Source organism: Primulina huaijiensis, chromosome 15 (assembly GCF_012295235.1).
Source record: "Primulina huaijiensis isolate GDHJ02 chromosome 15, ASM1229523v2, whole genome shotgun sequence".
In the NCBI taxonomy this organism is placed as follows: domain Eukaryota; kingdom Viridiplantae; phylum Streptophyta; class Magnoliopsida; order Lamiales; family Gesneriaceae; genus Primulina; species Primulina huaijiensis.
Window position 1 is genome coordinate 15,901,463 of NC_133320.1, and position 17,720 is coordinate 15,919,182.

General features: G+C 36.6%; 1 non-coding gene across 1 annotated transcript; it reads left to right on the forward strand.

Annotated features, from left to right (window-relative positions):
* The first annotated feature begins 56 nt into the window (after positions 1 to 56).
* LOC140960624 (small nucleolar RNA R71) lies at positions 57 to 167 on the forward strand. The gene has a single exon (XR_012172224.1). It is a non-coding gene; the product is annotated as a small nucleolar RNA R71 (small nucleolar RNA).
* The last annotated feature ends 17,553 nt before the right edge of the window (positions 168 to 17,720 follow it).

A 17,720-nucleotide genomic window follows, 5' to 3' on the forward strand; every position in this document is an offset into this window, starting at 1 on the left:
GCCTATCTTTAGGTATTAGACCTTCATAAAAGTGAGAAACTATTCTCCATGTTTCAAAACCATGATGTGGGCATGTATTAAGTAATTCTTTATATCTATCCCAACATTGATAAAATGTTTCTCCTTGTTTTTGAGAAAAAGTAGTAATTTGTCTTTTAAAAGAGTTTGTTCTATGGGAAGGAAAAAACTTTTTGAGAAATTGTTGTTGCATTTCTTCCCATGATCTTATTGAACTTGATCTCAAATTATGTAGCCATGTTTTAGCTTTATCGTTTAAAGAAAAAGGGAAAAGCTTTAATCGAACTATATCCATGCTACAATTTTGATCATTATAAGTGTTACAAACTTCCTCAAATTCTCTTAGATGTAAATATGGATTTTCGGAATCTAAGCCATGAAAATTTGGTAAAAGTTGAATAATTTGAGGTTTAAAGTTGAAATTAGATGCATCAGGAGGAAAAACTAAACAAGATGAGGCACTAGTTCTAATAGGGTTCATATGGTGCCTAAGTGTTCTGAATTGATCATGTTCTTGATTATTATTATTATTATTGTTATTATTGTTATCATTATCTTGATTATTTGAATTATCATCCATGTTTAAATTATTTTCAGATACTCGAATAAGTCTACCACTTTTTTTTCTACTCCAAATACTCATACAAAAAAAAAAACAACACAATACTTACAAATAAAACATAATTAACAAATATAAACTTAATTTATACCTCCCGGCAACGGCGCCAAAAACTTGCTACTACTTAAATTATAATTCACCCAAGTGTAGGTTGTCTGCAAGTAATATATTTCGTAAGTACGAGATCGATCCGCAGAAAAGTTATTTTAAGTTTAAATTTATTAACTTATAGATTACAAAATGCAAGAACGAATTTACAAATTATAACTTTTGTCAAGGCTCGAGGATTTATTCTTGGTTTATGCAATATTGTTTAACTAAAATTAAAACAAAGGAAACCACCATAAATAATGGTTCCAAGAAAATTAAATATTTAAACACCCTCCTAATATAATATAGTTCCCACTATAGAAAATACCGAATTCCCGATATTTTATATATGGTACCTATGATTATATATATAACTATATAAATATATAACTGCATAAAATAAATGTTAAATTAAATCATTATATTTCATTTAGAACAACCGGCAGAGCCACGCTATTGCCTAAATGAAATATATGATTTAATAAGTTAGTTGCGGGAAAGTAAAAGTTAGATGCGGAAAGTAAAAGTTAGTTACGATAAAGTAAATATTAGATGCGGAAAGTAAAAATTAGTTGCGATAAAGTAAATGTTAGATTGTTAGATATCATAATATTTCATTTAGAACAACCGGCAGAGCCACGCTATCGTCTAAATGAAATATATGATATAATTATATANATCATCTTCACCTTGACATAATAGATTTAGCTTTCCATGAACTTACTTTTGATCAACACTAAAAAATTCACTCATAATTTGGAAAATGAAAAATATATTGGAACTTAGAACTTTTATACACACTCACACTATATTTTATAATGAGATAGAATGATTCTCAAGCCAGCACAAGGCCTCTATTTATATGCCAAATGAGAGAAAGGGTCAAAAAATCTATTAATGCAATGTAGTTGTAATAGTAGTCTTTGTCTCCTCCAACTTCAATTCCATGTCCCTTCTTTCAATGCTTTGTTCCACGACTTTAATCATCGAATTTGACTCTGTCAAAACATCAAACATGTGGGGAATTGTCTGTAGATGAATTTTTCCACTTGGTTCACCTCATTTGGTTAAATATTGAAATAGTTATGATTTTTTTACTATATGCTGGTCATGGTGAAAATAAATTTGTCCTCCTTTTGATATTTTCACAATTTGATCATCTTAACCAACTTTTTAAGCAATCATGTCTTCTGCAAAGTTGTAGATAATTTCTCAAGGATTCCAAACATATTTGAATCACCTCTATTTGAGTTTTCTAGCTTGAGTTATCATTATTTTACTAACACGTAGAAAACCTGAAAATAAAACATATTTAGTAAGACATTTAAATATAAACACACAATACTAAAATAACATAATTTTTTAATCTTAATGAAACTTAAATTTTAAAATATAGGTTTTAACATATAATAAATTATTAATTTTAAGTTTCATCAAAGTTTTCTAGGGCATACTGGTTTTTACCGACGTTTCATTGAAGATTTTTAAAATTACTAAGCCCATGTCTTCTCTACTTATGAAAGATATACCATTTAATTTCAATTCTGACTCCTTGCAGACATATGAGAACTTAAAAGAGCTTTTGGTGACAGCTCATGTTTTGGTGGCACCTGACTGGGATCTGCCCTTTGAGGTAATGTGTGATGCTAGTGGTACTACTGTTGGTGTTGTTCTAGGCCAAAGGAAGAACAAGGTATTTCACACCATATACTACGCAAGTAAGACTTTAGATGAAAGGCAACTGAATTATGCAACAAATGAGAAGGAATTACTTGCGGTGGCATTCGCTCTTGATAAGTTCAATTCATAACTTATTTTGTCAAAAGTCATTGTTTTTACTGATCACATTGCACTTAAGTACTTGCTTGCTAAGAAAGAGGCCAAACCATGATTACTTAGGTGAATTTTACTTCTTCAAGAGTTTGACCACGAAATAAAAGATAAAAAAGTTTTAGAGAACGTGGTAGCTGATCATCTGTCTAGGCTTGAGCATATTAGCAACGAATGTGTAAATGATGAGATAGATGATTGGTTTCATGATGAGCAGTTGTTAGTGATGCGAAATTTTCAATGATATGCAGACTTAGCTAATTTCCTTGTTACAGACTCACACCCCCCAAACCTAACATTTCACCAAAGAAAGAAATTCTTTTCGGACGTGAAATATTATTTTTGGTAGGAACCATTCTTGTTCAAAATTTGTGCAGATTCCATGATAAAGAGATGTGTGGCAAAGAAAGAGATGGGGCAGATCCTTAGTCATTGTCATGACCACGAGGTAGGTGGTCATTTTGGACCAACACGAACGACATCGAATACATTTTGGTTGCGGTTGGCTTTGTCTCCAAATGGGTGGAGGCGGAATCATATGTCATGAATGATGCTCAAGTGGTACTAAAATTTTTGAAAATTTTTTTTTTAATAGATTTGGAACACCACCAGCGATAATTAGTGATGGTGCACCCATTTTTGCAGTAAGATTTTTGAAAAACTTTTGGGCAAATATGGTGTCACTCATAAGATCTCTACTCCCTATCACCTCCAAAAAAGTGGTCAAGTTGAGGTATCAAATCGAGAGATCAAGAGAATTTGGAGAAGGTTGTGGGAGTGAATCAAAAAGACTGGTCTTTGATGTTAGATGACGTTTTTTGGGTGTATAGGACTGCTTTTAAGACATTTATAGACACTACCCCTTATAGGATGCTTTTAGGTAAAGCTTGTCATTTACCTGTTGAGTTAGAGCATAGAGCATATTGGGCAACTAAAGCACTGAACTTTGATTTTTCTCTTGCAAGTGAACACATGTTGCTGCAATTGGATCAATTAGACGAATTCAGAGGTCAATCCTATGAGCTATGACATAGCGTTGACCTACAAAGAGCGTACAAAGAAAGCACACGAGAAGCGCATCACTACCGCTCGAGCACCAACGCCAATACAGGAGTACAATTTACAGAATGTTGGCGCTCGGATGACATAATCTTACCGCTCGAGCATGGCTAACGGTAAATAGAATTCTTTCCCTTCCCTTCTTCTTATTCTGCGCAAACCCTTCACCCAAACCACAAATTTCTTCTCAAAAATCGCCTGCCTCCCTTTTTTCAGCAAAAACCGCTCAACTCCAGGATTTTTTTGGCCCTGTCCTCACTTCTCGACATGGATTAATAAGTCTCCACTCTCCGGTCACCATCTACATCAGCATTCGTCATGCCTCCAAAGAAATTGAAAGGTACTCTCGGTTCTTCCCCGTCTTCATCATTTGATATGAATCGTTTTGTGAATGAGGCTGCTAGCATATGGTATGATCATGCTACTCCATAGAAATCCGATAGCTGAGAGGGGTTTTCGTAGTCAGAAAGAGGATAGACATCTAGGACCTGTTGTGTGTGATTCGGAGGGGATGAGAGAATTTTGGAAAGCAACCCAATGCGGCTGCTGTGTCTGTTGTTAGAGAATTTTACGCAAATGCGACAGAAAGAACAGACGGTAAAGCTTTCGTTCGGGGTAAACTCGTACCATTTGACTCTACCACTATTAACGTGTTGTTAGAAACGGATGTGGTCGATGATTCCTTGTTTGAGGCATTGGTAGCAGCTCCTGACTATGTTATAATTCTCGGGACATGGTGTCATCCAGGCACGATTTTGAAACCATTAGGGGGCCCGTCGAGTTTCTTTGATGAAAAATATTTGAAGGCCAAAAATGTCTTATGGTATCTATTTTTTGCAAGACGGATGATGTAGTACCCGAAAAACCAATATGCGTAGATATGTGCATAATTTCTATTATTTAATTTTAAATGGTTATTATTTTAAGAAATTGTTAATTTAATTGCATTTAAATCATTTACGTAATTTTTAAGGATTTTTAAATCGCGTATTTCAAATTTTAGCTTTTTAGATATATACGCGAGACCGGACCGGAGATAGGAAATCGGAGATGAATTTTATGATCCAAAAATATTCCTAAATTTATTTCCAAGCTAAGAAATAATTTATTTTGTTGAAATCAAGTGGATTTAAGTCTACTTTAATTAATTAATCACCAATTTAATTGTAGGCTTCTTAATTCATCAAGATTGTGCTTAATTAACCTTTTAATCAAGCTTAGCTAACCTAGGATTCTAATTAGCAAAACTTAAACAAATCCTACACCAATTTGGAAAGACAACTCTCGGTCATTTCACTCGACACAATCTCAACTTGACACCATTTAACTCACCCAACAAGAAAACAAAGGCCACCAATACATCATGCATGTTCCTCCCCCCCCCCCAAAAAAAAAACAAAGCCCCCCATTTCTTATTGCCTTTTCCCCCCCCCCCCATCTTGGCATCATTTACTCCCCCCTGCACCACCTTATTTGACCACGACCCTTCACCACCATCTTCACTCTCCCTAGCACAAAAATTAGGAGATTTGGTAGCTCCCATGCATGGCCAAGACAACAACAATAGCCAGGTGTCTTCATTTTCGTAGCCGTGACTCCCGATCCGAAGTATTGTGTTGTTTATTGTAAAAACAACTTAAGGCATGTCTATCTTATTTCTTTGCTTTTCAATCACGTTATTTATCTATTTTTAAACTATTACATGTGCTTGATCCATGACAAAACCGAAATCATGTCAAGAAACCTTCTAAAATTCTGTCCAGTATGTTTTTGGCTTTCATTTATGTCTCACGGTTTTGGCTTGTTTTGTGTTTCAGGAGGTTGGCTCGATTTCCAGGCACCCAAGGCTGCATCTAGACATGTTTTAGAGTGTGTTAGGAAGGTTTTAGTCCATTGGTTTAAGTCCCTCTCCTCCCCCCCCCCCCAACAACACTGAATGGACAGCAACTATCAATAGTGCAGATTTGAGTCTCGATTTTCTTGGTTTGTTGTCTAAGGTATATGTTCGGACCTTGGCTGCCCTAGGGGCTGTAGACATGGTTACAACCTCTCCTTAGCATGTCTAGGACGTGACCAAGATGACCTTTCATGGCTTGGTTCATGGTCTCATCGGTTTTTAAAATAAACAAGACAAGTGCCCCTTCGGTTTTCATTTCTGTTTTGTGTAAGTAGTTTCGGTTTTGAGGTTGGGGGTGGATCTTGGTTGGCTTCTAGCCCTTAGCCATGGTTCACACAATACCTAATGATGTTTAGATCATGCCATGGTCAATCATATGGCCACTGGAATGATACATGACAGCAAGAACAAGCAACACTCTCCACGGTACAGCATATGTTTTCTCGGGTGAAGCTTTGGATTGTTTTGAGTGGTTGCTTGGATTGTGGTTGGCCTAGGGCCCTTAGCCATGGTTCAAGCCACACCTTAGGATGTTGGTAAGAGGTTCTGGTCGGTGGTTCAAGCCCCAATTACCATTAGCCTTGTAATCGAAGCGAAGCAAGCACAGCTGCTGCTGCTGGAATTTTACAGCAGCTTGAGCTTCGGTTCAGAGATCACGTACGAGTTCTTGGTTGGCTTTTATCCTATGGCCTTGGACTGGACAGTACCTTATTGAGTTAGGAAGGTCATGTTTTTGGCCGTTTGTGATTTGGTTAAGTTTAGAAGTCGTACGAGAATTTGCGGTTCAATGTGCCAAAGTGACTCTCGAAAGAGCGTTTCATGATTTTGGCATCCATGCATAATTTTCGTATATTACAGCCCTTGGGATATATTTTCCAGTATTTTAGGTGTATTTTAATCATGACTAAACGATGGTTCGATGTTGGTTCGGGTTGGTACAAAGTCATGGTTAGATACTAAGTTTGTTGGGCGTAATTGTCTCGTTTTTAGTTTGATTATGAGATGTTGGTCAAGTTGAGATTATTTGCATGTGTCTCATGTTAGAATTAGGTCGCAGCAAGCCTGATGTGATATTGCTTGGGACCACCTTACGCTTATGGGATTACTTCACCCGATGGTCATTTACTGGTTCGGTTCAGTTCAGTTCATCCCGGTGGCTACTTACCGGTCCCACCCAGTATACAGTGGCATTAGTCTGATCAGACGTACATTATTTTACCCGGTCGTCAGTTACCGGTCAGTTCAGTTCAGTGCAGTTCAGGGGGCCACTTGCGTATAACATAATCTTAACAGAAAATTATTACACGTTATTTTATGGCAGGGCTCTACGGAGCAAACATTTCACTTACTACTTTCAGTTCAGTTCAGTTCAGTTCAGTTCAGTTATGCAAGTGATTATAATTACTCATGATACGATTTTTTACGTAACGCTTTATGATACGATATTTTTACTTTGCATGCGATTTTATGATATATTTACTTGTTATTCCCGATATATGCATGCTGAGTCTTAAGACTCACTAGACTTGATTGTTGTAGGTACTGACGATGCAGAAGCTGAGGGCGGGGACCAGTGAGTTAGCTCGGATCGGTGGTAGTACGAACCCGAGGACCTCACGTTTAGTTATTCAGTTTTATGTTCAAACTCTTGTTAAAACTTTTATATATTTTAAGTTATTGTTTAAAATATTATTCAGTTTCCGCTGCTATGTTTATGTTAAACCGTTGAGTTATTTTACGAAAATTTTTAAACATTGCAAGTTTATTTATTTAAAGAGAAAATTTTTAATAATTACGAAAAATTATGAATACGAAATACGGGTCCTCACAGATGATGTCAGTCTCGTGTAAGAGCGAGGGGCAAAAAGAGAGGGCAGCGGTGCTTTTCGCTTTAGCTGAGGGTTACGACATAAATGTGGGAAAAATCATCAACTCTCAAATCCAAGTTAGTATTCACAACAGCCACATTAGTTTATTTTTTTCCACTATTATCTATGAGTTGTGAGCGAGAGCGGGAGTTGTCTTCCGTGATGATGAGGAATGGCTACAGCCGATGAAGTCCATTTGTGTGGAGGACCTACAGAAGAAGAGTGCAAAGCGGCAAATTGACTTTCCCACTCATGAGGGGGATGAAGGTGGATCTAGCACTACCGCACTGCGCCGCCTACAGCCTCAACCCCGACGGCACTCTCAGAATGATAAGATGGATGAGTCTCTCGCTTTAATGGAACATCAGTACCGCGTCAATGCGAACTTCAATGATCATTTTGCCTACATGGAGTATAGGGCCCAAAATCAGTACACGTAAAACCCATGCATTTATTTTTAAATGATTTATTTAAGTTTAGAATGATTTTAATGATGCATGATTTATGAATGCGCATTATTTTAAATTATTTATGTTTTTGTTATGTACGTTAAAAAGTTTTCTCGAGTTTCATGTTTCAGGCGATTATTCGATGCGGGATCGAGTAAATGAGGCTCGCGACCATTTGGGCGATTTGTAAAATGTGGTATTTTATTTCAAGCCAAGAAAGTGCCATTTTAAATGATTTATTAATTTTTTAAGTATTTAAAAGCTTAATTTAATTATTTGGTGATTTTAAGATTTTGAGCCTTTCAAAATATTAAGTTGATTTGTTGGAGATTTTAAACTTTGAAATTGAGACGTGTATTTTTTTTTTTACATTTGGGGTATTAGCATTCTAATTACCATATAATTGCTTATTATTTATTTAATTAAGCTAATTAGCCCTAATTACTCTTAATTTATTTTAAAACACAAGCACACACACTATCACACTCACACACACATTCACGATACACACACACAAACATTTCATTGTCTTTCCATTTCATTATTTTGAGAGATAGCTAGGGTTCTTGTTACTCTCTCCAGCAGCCACCCTCTCCTTCAAATTATTTCAGCAACCTCGGTGATTTTTTAGCAAAAAAACCGTGCCACAATTCGTCCCGGATCGGCCCTCGCATTCTCTTCGCTTTGGTGTCGCCGTATCGTGAGTTTTTAAAGATCAAAGGCATGTATATTCTTTCGTTCTTGCATCGATCTTGTCATAATATATTTTGTGATGTTTATTATGTGTACAAATTCATGTATCTCGTGTAAAGTTTGAACGATTATGTGTTTTTTAAACGTTTCCTGAAATTTTTTAGATATCAAAACCGGATGTTGTTGTAATTTCGTGTACAGAAATTTTCGGGTCGATTTTCTGGAAAATTTTCAACATATAAAACATAGTACTTTTTGATATCTTCGATTTGACAGTAAATTCGTAATTTTTTGGACAAAAAACGACTTTATGAAAATGTGTTCTTGACGAATTCTTGAGAATTGTTTGTTGTAGGTTTTGTTGAGAACAATCGGGTGATCGCTGCTGCGTTTAGGTATATTGAGTATGCTGTTTGGACGATTTTTGGTGCTTCGTTTCGCGTCGTTCGGCACTTGGTTGCATTAGAAGTCGTAGGAAGCGTTTGGTGTCAAATATTTGGGTTTATGGGTTTTGTTGCATTGTATGTTGTGCGTCGTCGTTTTGGGGCGTTTGTTTGAGTTTGAATCATTGCCATAGCATCCTAGTAGCAGTCTTGTGGCATCGGTTCGAGTCGTTTGGCGTGGCTTTGAAATTTCATCAAATGTGTTCATTGGGTTGGTTGTGCGCAGGGTTAGCGCGGCAGCGCTCAGCAGAGAGCGTCGCAGCGCCCGTCCTACTCAGCACTAGCGCCGCGGCGCTGCCTTTGTGGCGCTGCAGCGCTAGAGCTACGGCTCTGCTAGCACCGCGGTGCTACGCAGTGCCGCAGCGCAGCATTGTCTAGCGCCTAGGCCCTTGTCTAAGACTTTTAAACCACTATTTTAGGTCCATGTCTTCCATGTTCGGGGAAATGTGCACACTTCATATAGATTTTTTCGGGGTTCGATGTCATGGTTTAGTATGATGATTAAACGAGGTCAAGTCCCGAGTAATTTAGAACATAATAAGTAATTTGTCATTTCGGGTGGTGAGCATGACTATTACGTCTAAGTTATGGAAATTAAGTGCATGTAATTGTGTTAGTATGTGCAGCAGTGGCCCCAAGCGAGATCCAACGAATCCCTCAACGCCACGTAAGTATGTTTGACGTACAAAAGAAAATATTTTATGTTTTTGAGGTATGCTAAATGTCTTGTGACCAAATATGAACGGGTTTGGAAGTCGGTGAATGTGGCCGGTGACCTCTCAAACCCGATAAAGCATGACTGGGTTTAGATCAAGATTGGAAAGCGGTAAAACATGACCGGGGACCAATCCACCCGGTAAAACATGACCGGGGATCTCATGTATGTGGTAGTGGACATCCATGCCAGCCCAGTACTGTGGTTTTGTCTGATCAAGCGTATTTATGTGTGTGTCACTTGCTTTGAAACATATCTCTATGCAAAATGATTATGTTTGTGTATGTTCAAGTATGTATGATGCAAGTATGTTTATTAAAAGTTTTAAGTTATGACGGCACGTCTATGTTTATGTAAGTATGTTCAAGTTTAGGTATGTGCGCTCTACTTTGAAATGCATGTGGTTTTATTGAGTATTATTTGTTATTCTCGGTTTATACATGTACCAATGAGCCGGCTCGGACTGCGCGGAGGCTAAACCTGAGGACCGCCTATGTTTTAAGAATTTATGCATGTTGACTCAAATACTTCGATTTTCATGGGATTTCTTTACGATGTTTAAGCAATTTCTTTTGCAAAATCTGGTTGTAGTTTTTTTATTTCAAAAATTTTAGAAGAGCAGATTATTTTTATCGCAAATTTTAAAGTTTATTATTTATTTAAAAAAATTTTTATTTTTCCGCAAACTTTAAGTATGTTCAAAAATACGGTATCCAAGGGATCACTGACCCAGTGGCCATACAACCACCACTTCGCCCGTTCCAATTTCAATATGACTATCAGCAGCACGGGGATGCATCAGCGGTACCATCTCCAGAACATGAGGAAGACGAGCTTTGATCAGGGGAGTTCACTGTTTCTCTTTCTTTTTTTTTCTCTGCTGCATTATGTTGTTATCATCCTTGTTTCATTTTTTCATTTACATTGCATTAGTTTCTGTGTTATGCATCTATGTTTAGTTTGTCCTTGTTTAAGTAATATTTTGCAATGGCGACATTGCACACACTTAGTATGAAGGGGTTAGTCATGTGTATTGCATGTTGTCGATTGATGGTGAAACAAGTATGTTGTTGGACGATGATGATTTGGATTGATGACTTACAGGATTATTAGCCTTGTCACTCATTGTTGATATCACATTTGGTAAAAGCATGAATTTTGGATTGAACATTGAAATTTTTTATGCAGATACAGTGGGTTTCGGTAGTCGTATGAATGATAGTTGAGTTTAAAAATTTGTGGTGGAAATTAGAGAGACATGAGATGTGAGTAGAACTTGAATGGATGTCTGTGAAAATGAATGACTAACCAATAGCATGAACTCGAGTAGAAAGCCTTTGTGAACCTGAAATAACATTTTTCTCAATTGTGCATAGGGCCTGGAAAATTATTCCTTGGGCCAAATAAACTTACATGCCATATATTCAGAACCTAAGGAGTACACACGAGAAAATCATGCACTTATTAAAAAAATAGAAGAGAAAAACAAAAGGAGATGTAAGGTTAGGGAAGTCATAAAGGCGAATGAAATTCCATCCCTAGGCTGGAAAGATGGAGATGTACGGAGTTGAGGAATGTCGGATAAAAATTATGACAAGTGGATAATGAAAATGATCGATGTACTCCCAATCTTTTTGGACCACTTGAACGCATTTTGACAATACCTCTCTAAACATCATTATGCAACCATGAAATTCTATTGCATCATGTTTAATGGTTGGTCACGAATGGAAACGGAACTCAAGGGAGTGAAAACTGGCATTGAATTGTTGATTTGGTGACTCACATGATTTGAGAATGAATTTATCTGAAGTGCAAGCTATTTGAACCCACATACCGCATACACCCGCACTTTTATATTAAAGTGAAATTTTGATATAGTGATTAAAGGGGTATGAATGAATGTTGTGATGTGACTGATGAGATGTATATCAAAGACCCACATAGGCATGAGACACACGCTTGTTGTGTCACCATCGAGTTGGTTTTTTCAGTATTTTTACTTTATTTGGTGTCTTATTTCGTGTCCTTGTCATGGTTTATAAACTATTTTGCTGTCAGTATGAGGGGGTTGACATATGTCGTTTTAACATGTTTTATTGCATTAGTTTTGTATGTGTTTTCATAGTATGTGTGCATTTCATCTACATTTTGTTCGTTTTAAAATTAGCATACGCATATGATCATGGCTCTCTAATAATTGATGAAATTTGCAGGCGAAATGGCCAAAAACTGAAATAGGGGGAAGGTGTAAAAGCTAGAAGAAAAGGGTGAAATCTAGCAGAATTGTTCGCACTCAGACGATAGAATCGTACCATTCGATCGCGAAGACTGATTTCCAGAGCATGGAGACAGAAAGTTTGGCACTCGGGTGGTATGATCTTATCGCTCATGCGCGATTTGTGTCCTTTGAGAGAAGAGAAACAGAAGGGCCGGTGTTCGAGCGGTATAATTTGACCGCTCAGGCGCGATTTCCCAAGTCTAGTATTTCTTGTTTAGAACTTCTTGTTTAAACATTGTTTTGCATATTTTTATCATGAATTCTAGGAGCTAACTTTTCATATTTATTGAGATTTAAGGGATCTTACCTCGAAACCGTGTTTAGTTAATTTAACTCTCGACTTTTGATTGATTCTTGATTATGCTATTGTTTTTCATTGCATTATTCAAGTGTAACTAACTTAAATAATAATATCATTTTCGAGTGAGTTCGAGAGAATAGCTTGTGATAGGAACAAGTAGCATAGTTCGTGGATTTACAAATTGCATAGAAATATGAAATCAGATATACGTTGATAGTCATAGTCCAATAGGTCGAAAGCTAGGGTATTTCATAGAGCGACAAGCAATTCACCCTTGATAAATAATTAAAGATTTAATTATTTTACTTTGTTTTATTAATTTGGCATAGCTCGAGGGGGCGTGTTCAATTAGTTAGGATTCTTGTCAAAAGCCTGGATCATATTCGAATCGAATTAATTAAATTAACAAGGGGTAGGTGAACCAAGATCCCAACAAATTCATTTTTCATTGAATCTTTAATTGATCATATTAGCTTATTCATTTCATTATCTCATCGTTGAATCATTTAATAATTGTTTATTTAGTTATTCTAGTGGTTAGTAATAATTCAAATCATCTTTGATAAAACTTTAAAGATTGAAAATAATAATTGTGACATACAGTCTCTCGAGGAATGATACTCGTACTCGCATATACTATATTATTAGTTGACACCGTGCACTTGCGATTATATAGAGCTTGAATTTTATTGATTTTTACCGAGGGTTTCACAGTGCAAGTTTTGCTCCATCAGGGCTATGTGTTGTGCTTTCCAGGAGAGAGGATGGGCTCGTGAGGGTCCTAGCATCAAGCCATGATGGTCCACGCACGGCTGGAGTAGCTAGGAAAGGTAGGCTCACGGTTTGTCCGCGCAAGAGTAGGACGCGTGCAAGGAGTTGTCGGTTCATGCACATCCTCGTGCATGGACTGTAGAGGTTGGTCCAGTAGGTTCTTAAGGGTCCAGTCTAGGTCCTAGGATGGCTGGTTAGGGGTTGGTCACGTTGGTCAAGGCCTAGGGTCGAAGGAACGTAGGGCTTGTTAGGGGTTAAGGTTTTCGAACAAGGGCAGAAAATTTCAGTAGGTCTCTAGGCTTTTCCAAGGGCTTTAGATGGCTTGAATTGGGTTGAAAAATGGTTGGTTAGGTGTTAATAAGCTATGGTTGAAGTTTGGTTAAGTTTCGAGTTGATTCATGTGAAAACTGAGGCTTTTGTTCAAATTTTAAAACGAATTGCGAATTTAGTCGAGGAACTTAAGTTTATGTATAAGAAATGTATATGGGTGTATTTTAAGATGTTATGATAAGTTGGATGGATTCGGGTCGTCGTTTGAAGGTCCAAATGTAAATTGGGAAAGTTAGGGTTTCAGGGGCAAAACGATCATTTTATTCCAGAAAAATGTTCGGAGTCCTGGCAGTGTCTTGAATACAGTAACAAATGTTGAATGTATATGTTGAAAGGTTATGGAATTTTCTGATGTAAATTATAAAATGTCAAAGAATAAGTTTCTTGCTTGGTTTCAAAAAAATGTCATGTGCATGAATTTTTATAAGCGATGGATATGATAAAATGTTTTGAAAGAGGTCATTTGATTTTGAATAATACGAACACGAACACGAATACGAATACGAAATGATACGATGACATGTAAAGCCAAGGCTCAGTTGACAGTTGAGAGGGTCGCTAATGTCCCCGTCGCCTAATACAATGGTAATACGTGAGATTGATTAATTGACAAGCAGCTGACACGAAAGTCACAATTAATGATCTGAATTCATCTAAAGGGAAAACTTATATGTATATTATGACGAGAATGACGAGAAATGAATACGTTTATGTTTATGAAAGATCATGAAAGTTATGTTAATTAAAAAAAATTTCACTGTTGCATGCGGATGTATACGTATTACTTGTTACTATGGTTATGGCTTACTGAGTCAATAGACTCACTAGGTATGAATGATGCAGGTGAGGATTTTGATGTTGAGACATGAAGTTTGAATGACTGAACTGGCTGGGCGTATGGTGCACTAACCCGAGGACATATGTATTGCTAGTTTTTCCGTACAGTTATGATTTTACATTACTTTAAAGATTTTCATGAATTTTGAAAGTAAATAATGGTTTTTGAGAAGATTATGATGTTTATGCTATTTTTGAAAATTACTAGCTTTAGGTTTGGTTTGACGTTTACGATGTTAAAACCAATTCATCCATCAACTGAGCATTAGCCTTGCATGTTCGTGTTCGTGTTCATATTACCCACAACCAATTCACTTCCTTCAAAACATGTCATCATTTTCATCACTAATAAAAATTCACGCATTTACATATATTTTCTTGAAAACCAACATGTAATGTATTTTCAGCATTTTTCATAAAAATTTCATATTCATATAAATAACATTTTTAAACATGTATTTTCAGTTGTCGATGCATTGTCAGGACTGCTAACATAATTCGGATGCAAAATGACTGTTTTGCCCCTGAGACCTTAATTTGACCATTATAACCCTGTATCTTAAAATTTCGACCCAAATCCATCCAAACTTACCAAAACACCTTAAAACACACTCATAATCATTTCTTAGGCATAAACGTAATCTCGTTACCCAAGTTCCATAATATGTTTTAAAACTTAGATCGGAGTCTCGTTTTTAACCCAAACTTCGTCCAAACTTTCCAAAACTCCGACCATCAATTAATAACACATGACCAGATCTCAAACCACCTAGACCATACCTTTTAAGATCCTCGAAATGCTCCTGGAATTTGCTGGAATTTTTTTCTGCACAATAGAAGACCGAACCCTAGCTACATGTTCAAGCCAAAAACTCGACCCTACACCGAACCAGCCCAGACCAAACCCAAACCAGATCTTCCTAGACCATGATTGGACCCTCATGGACTGATCTAACTATGGTCCCTAGCCCCATGCACGCGGACATGTGCGGACCACCCGAACAAGCCAAAACACGACCACTTTTTCACTCCTAAGCTCACGATCTGCCCATGGACCGCTTCCAGCCGTGCACTGACAATCTAGGACCCTGATTCAGACCCACCAGGGCTTGATCCATGGCCTGGGACAACCTGTGCACAGTCGCCCCAACACCTAAGCTCGATCGAACCATATTTGCCCAAAAACATGATAGATCCGATCGACCCCTACACGAGCGGTTCCAGATCTGAACCTAGCAAGTAGAACACATACAAACCTGGTGTAGATCATGCCTCAGACCTCAAACCTGGCAGCCCCTTTCAAACCAGGGTAAAAACGTGAGGAGTAAGACAAGAAAATCCAATATTTTCATGTAAAAATCATGTGAAACCATTGCATGTCAGTAGATCTATAAAATGACATGCAAGATCAATCAAAATACGTAATAGAATGTGAAAGACGAGAAAACAAAGGTATAGGGCGCGCCTTTGCGTTTAAATGCTCGAAAAATCCAACAAACAGAACGAGGGACGAACACCTGAAGGACGGGACAACGCTTCTACAGAATTTTCCTGCAAAAACCATGACAAAACCTGTTGAAAAAGAGTGTGTGTGTGTGTGTGGAATAGCTACAGCCGAATAGGAGGGGAGAAGGTTAGGGTTTAGGGTGAGAAAAGTGATTAAAAAAAATAATAATAAGGGAATTGGCCAAATTTTGATATACAATAGTGTAGTGACCTAGGCCCAAAATCCTTCTAAAATAGGCTCAATATGTCCAAAGACGTGTACATAAAATATTTCGTTCTAGTACGTTTTATTACTCGAACCCTCAAAAGCCCTCAATTTTGCTAAAAATCGGCTACCACTTTAAAATATGACTCTGTGTGTAAAAATATCCTAAAACTACTCATTTTCGAAAATTCATGACAAATACATCATATATTAAATAATTAAAGATAATTATTTTAAAAAAAATTTCTTAAACTGTCCCCATACTCCGTTCCTCGTTCGAGCATCGAATACTGTCAAAAGCTTTTACTCATGCAATCAAGTAAACCATGTCATATAATCATAAAATCATGTCATAATCCTGTATGTAATGCATTTAAAACATTTAATTAAACATTTTACTAATACCCTAGATTTACATGCAGTCGGGTTATGTCGTTTGAATTTCTAGACCTTACAATATATGGCGATATAGGTAGTTTCGAGCAGAACTTTCTACCTTTCATTGGACAAGTTTGGGCATTCGAAACATCTTTGCACCAACTTAAGGGGAGTGTTAAGATGATCCTTATAATAAATATTTTTCTTTTTCAAACTAGCCATAAAGTTATCCTATCATCTTGCCGAAAGTTTTTCAATGTAGTTAGCCTCATCGTGTATAATTTGATCAAGTGTACATATTTGTGTAAATTTTGAAGAAAAATAGATTGAAAATTATTACAACGAAATTTTTTGGTCCAAGCTTTCTTCTTTTCAGGATTCAGTTTGTAAGACGAATCTCCAGTCAGCCTGACTAATAAAAAAAATTAATTTTTATTTTAAAAGTATTTTTTTAACTGCTTACGCGCGTGTAATTGAATATATGTGAATTCAACATACAAGTAGTCTTTTAGGATGGAGAGACTCCAAGGCTGCAGGAGGGCTTAGCTACTTGGTTCGTGTTATGGTAGGATCTTGTACGTGAACGTTTTATATAATATTTTAATACTTATTTCGACTCTTTTAGGTGAACAAAACTACATATTTTAAATTATTATCCTGATAATTATTGTATATTATCAATTATTAGTGAGGACCAGACTCACAATATATTTACATTAGCTGTATGTATTGACCGATTGATGTAGATGGATAGAAATTATTTTTAAATAAAATTAATTAATCGTATAATTATGAGATAAGCCTACTTGTATATCGTCACATCAATGATACTGTTATATATGTATTTTGCTATCATCCACATATAGAATTACACCTCTTCTCTTCTAACCATTGGATGGTGTAAGCATCGATCATGTTTTAATGATAAAAATGACTTTGGTTGGGTCATACCATATATGATGAAATTTATCATGTGTAGCATATATCAGTGTTTTAAATAGCATTGTGTAGCGTATTCTAGAATACGACGCTACATAGCGCTCGTTCTTTCGCGTTTTACACGAATAGCACACTATTGAACGACGAGGTGTGCCTTTGCGCAAATAGAGTGCACTATCACTCTTTTCTAAATAGAAAATGTTGCCCATAAATTGGCAGATTTGAGCGAAAAATTAAACGTCCAATCCACGACCCAAAGGTCCCCAAGTGGAGAACTCGGCCTCCAAGTATTCAGAGCTGATTTCATATTTCAGAGATGCACCTTCAATTTTCAGAACCGATTTCAGTGACGTAAAGTTGTATGATACATATTTTTTTAGGTTATGTTGTTTTAGTTGTAAGATTTTCTAAATTGATGTTTTTGTTTATTTGGATTGACTTACTTTGGCGTGTAAAGATGAATTTTTATGGTTTAATGGATAATTATCTCA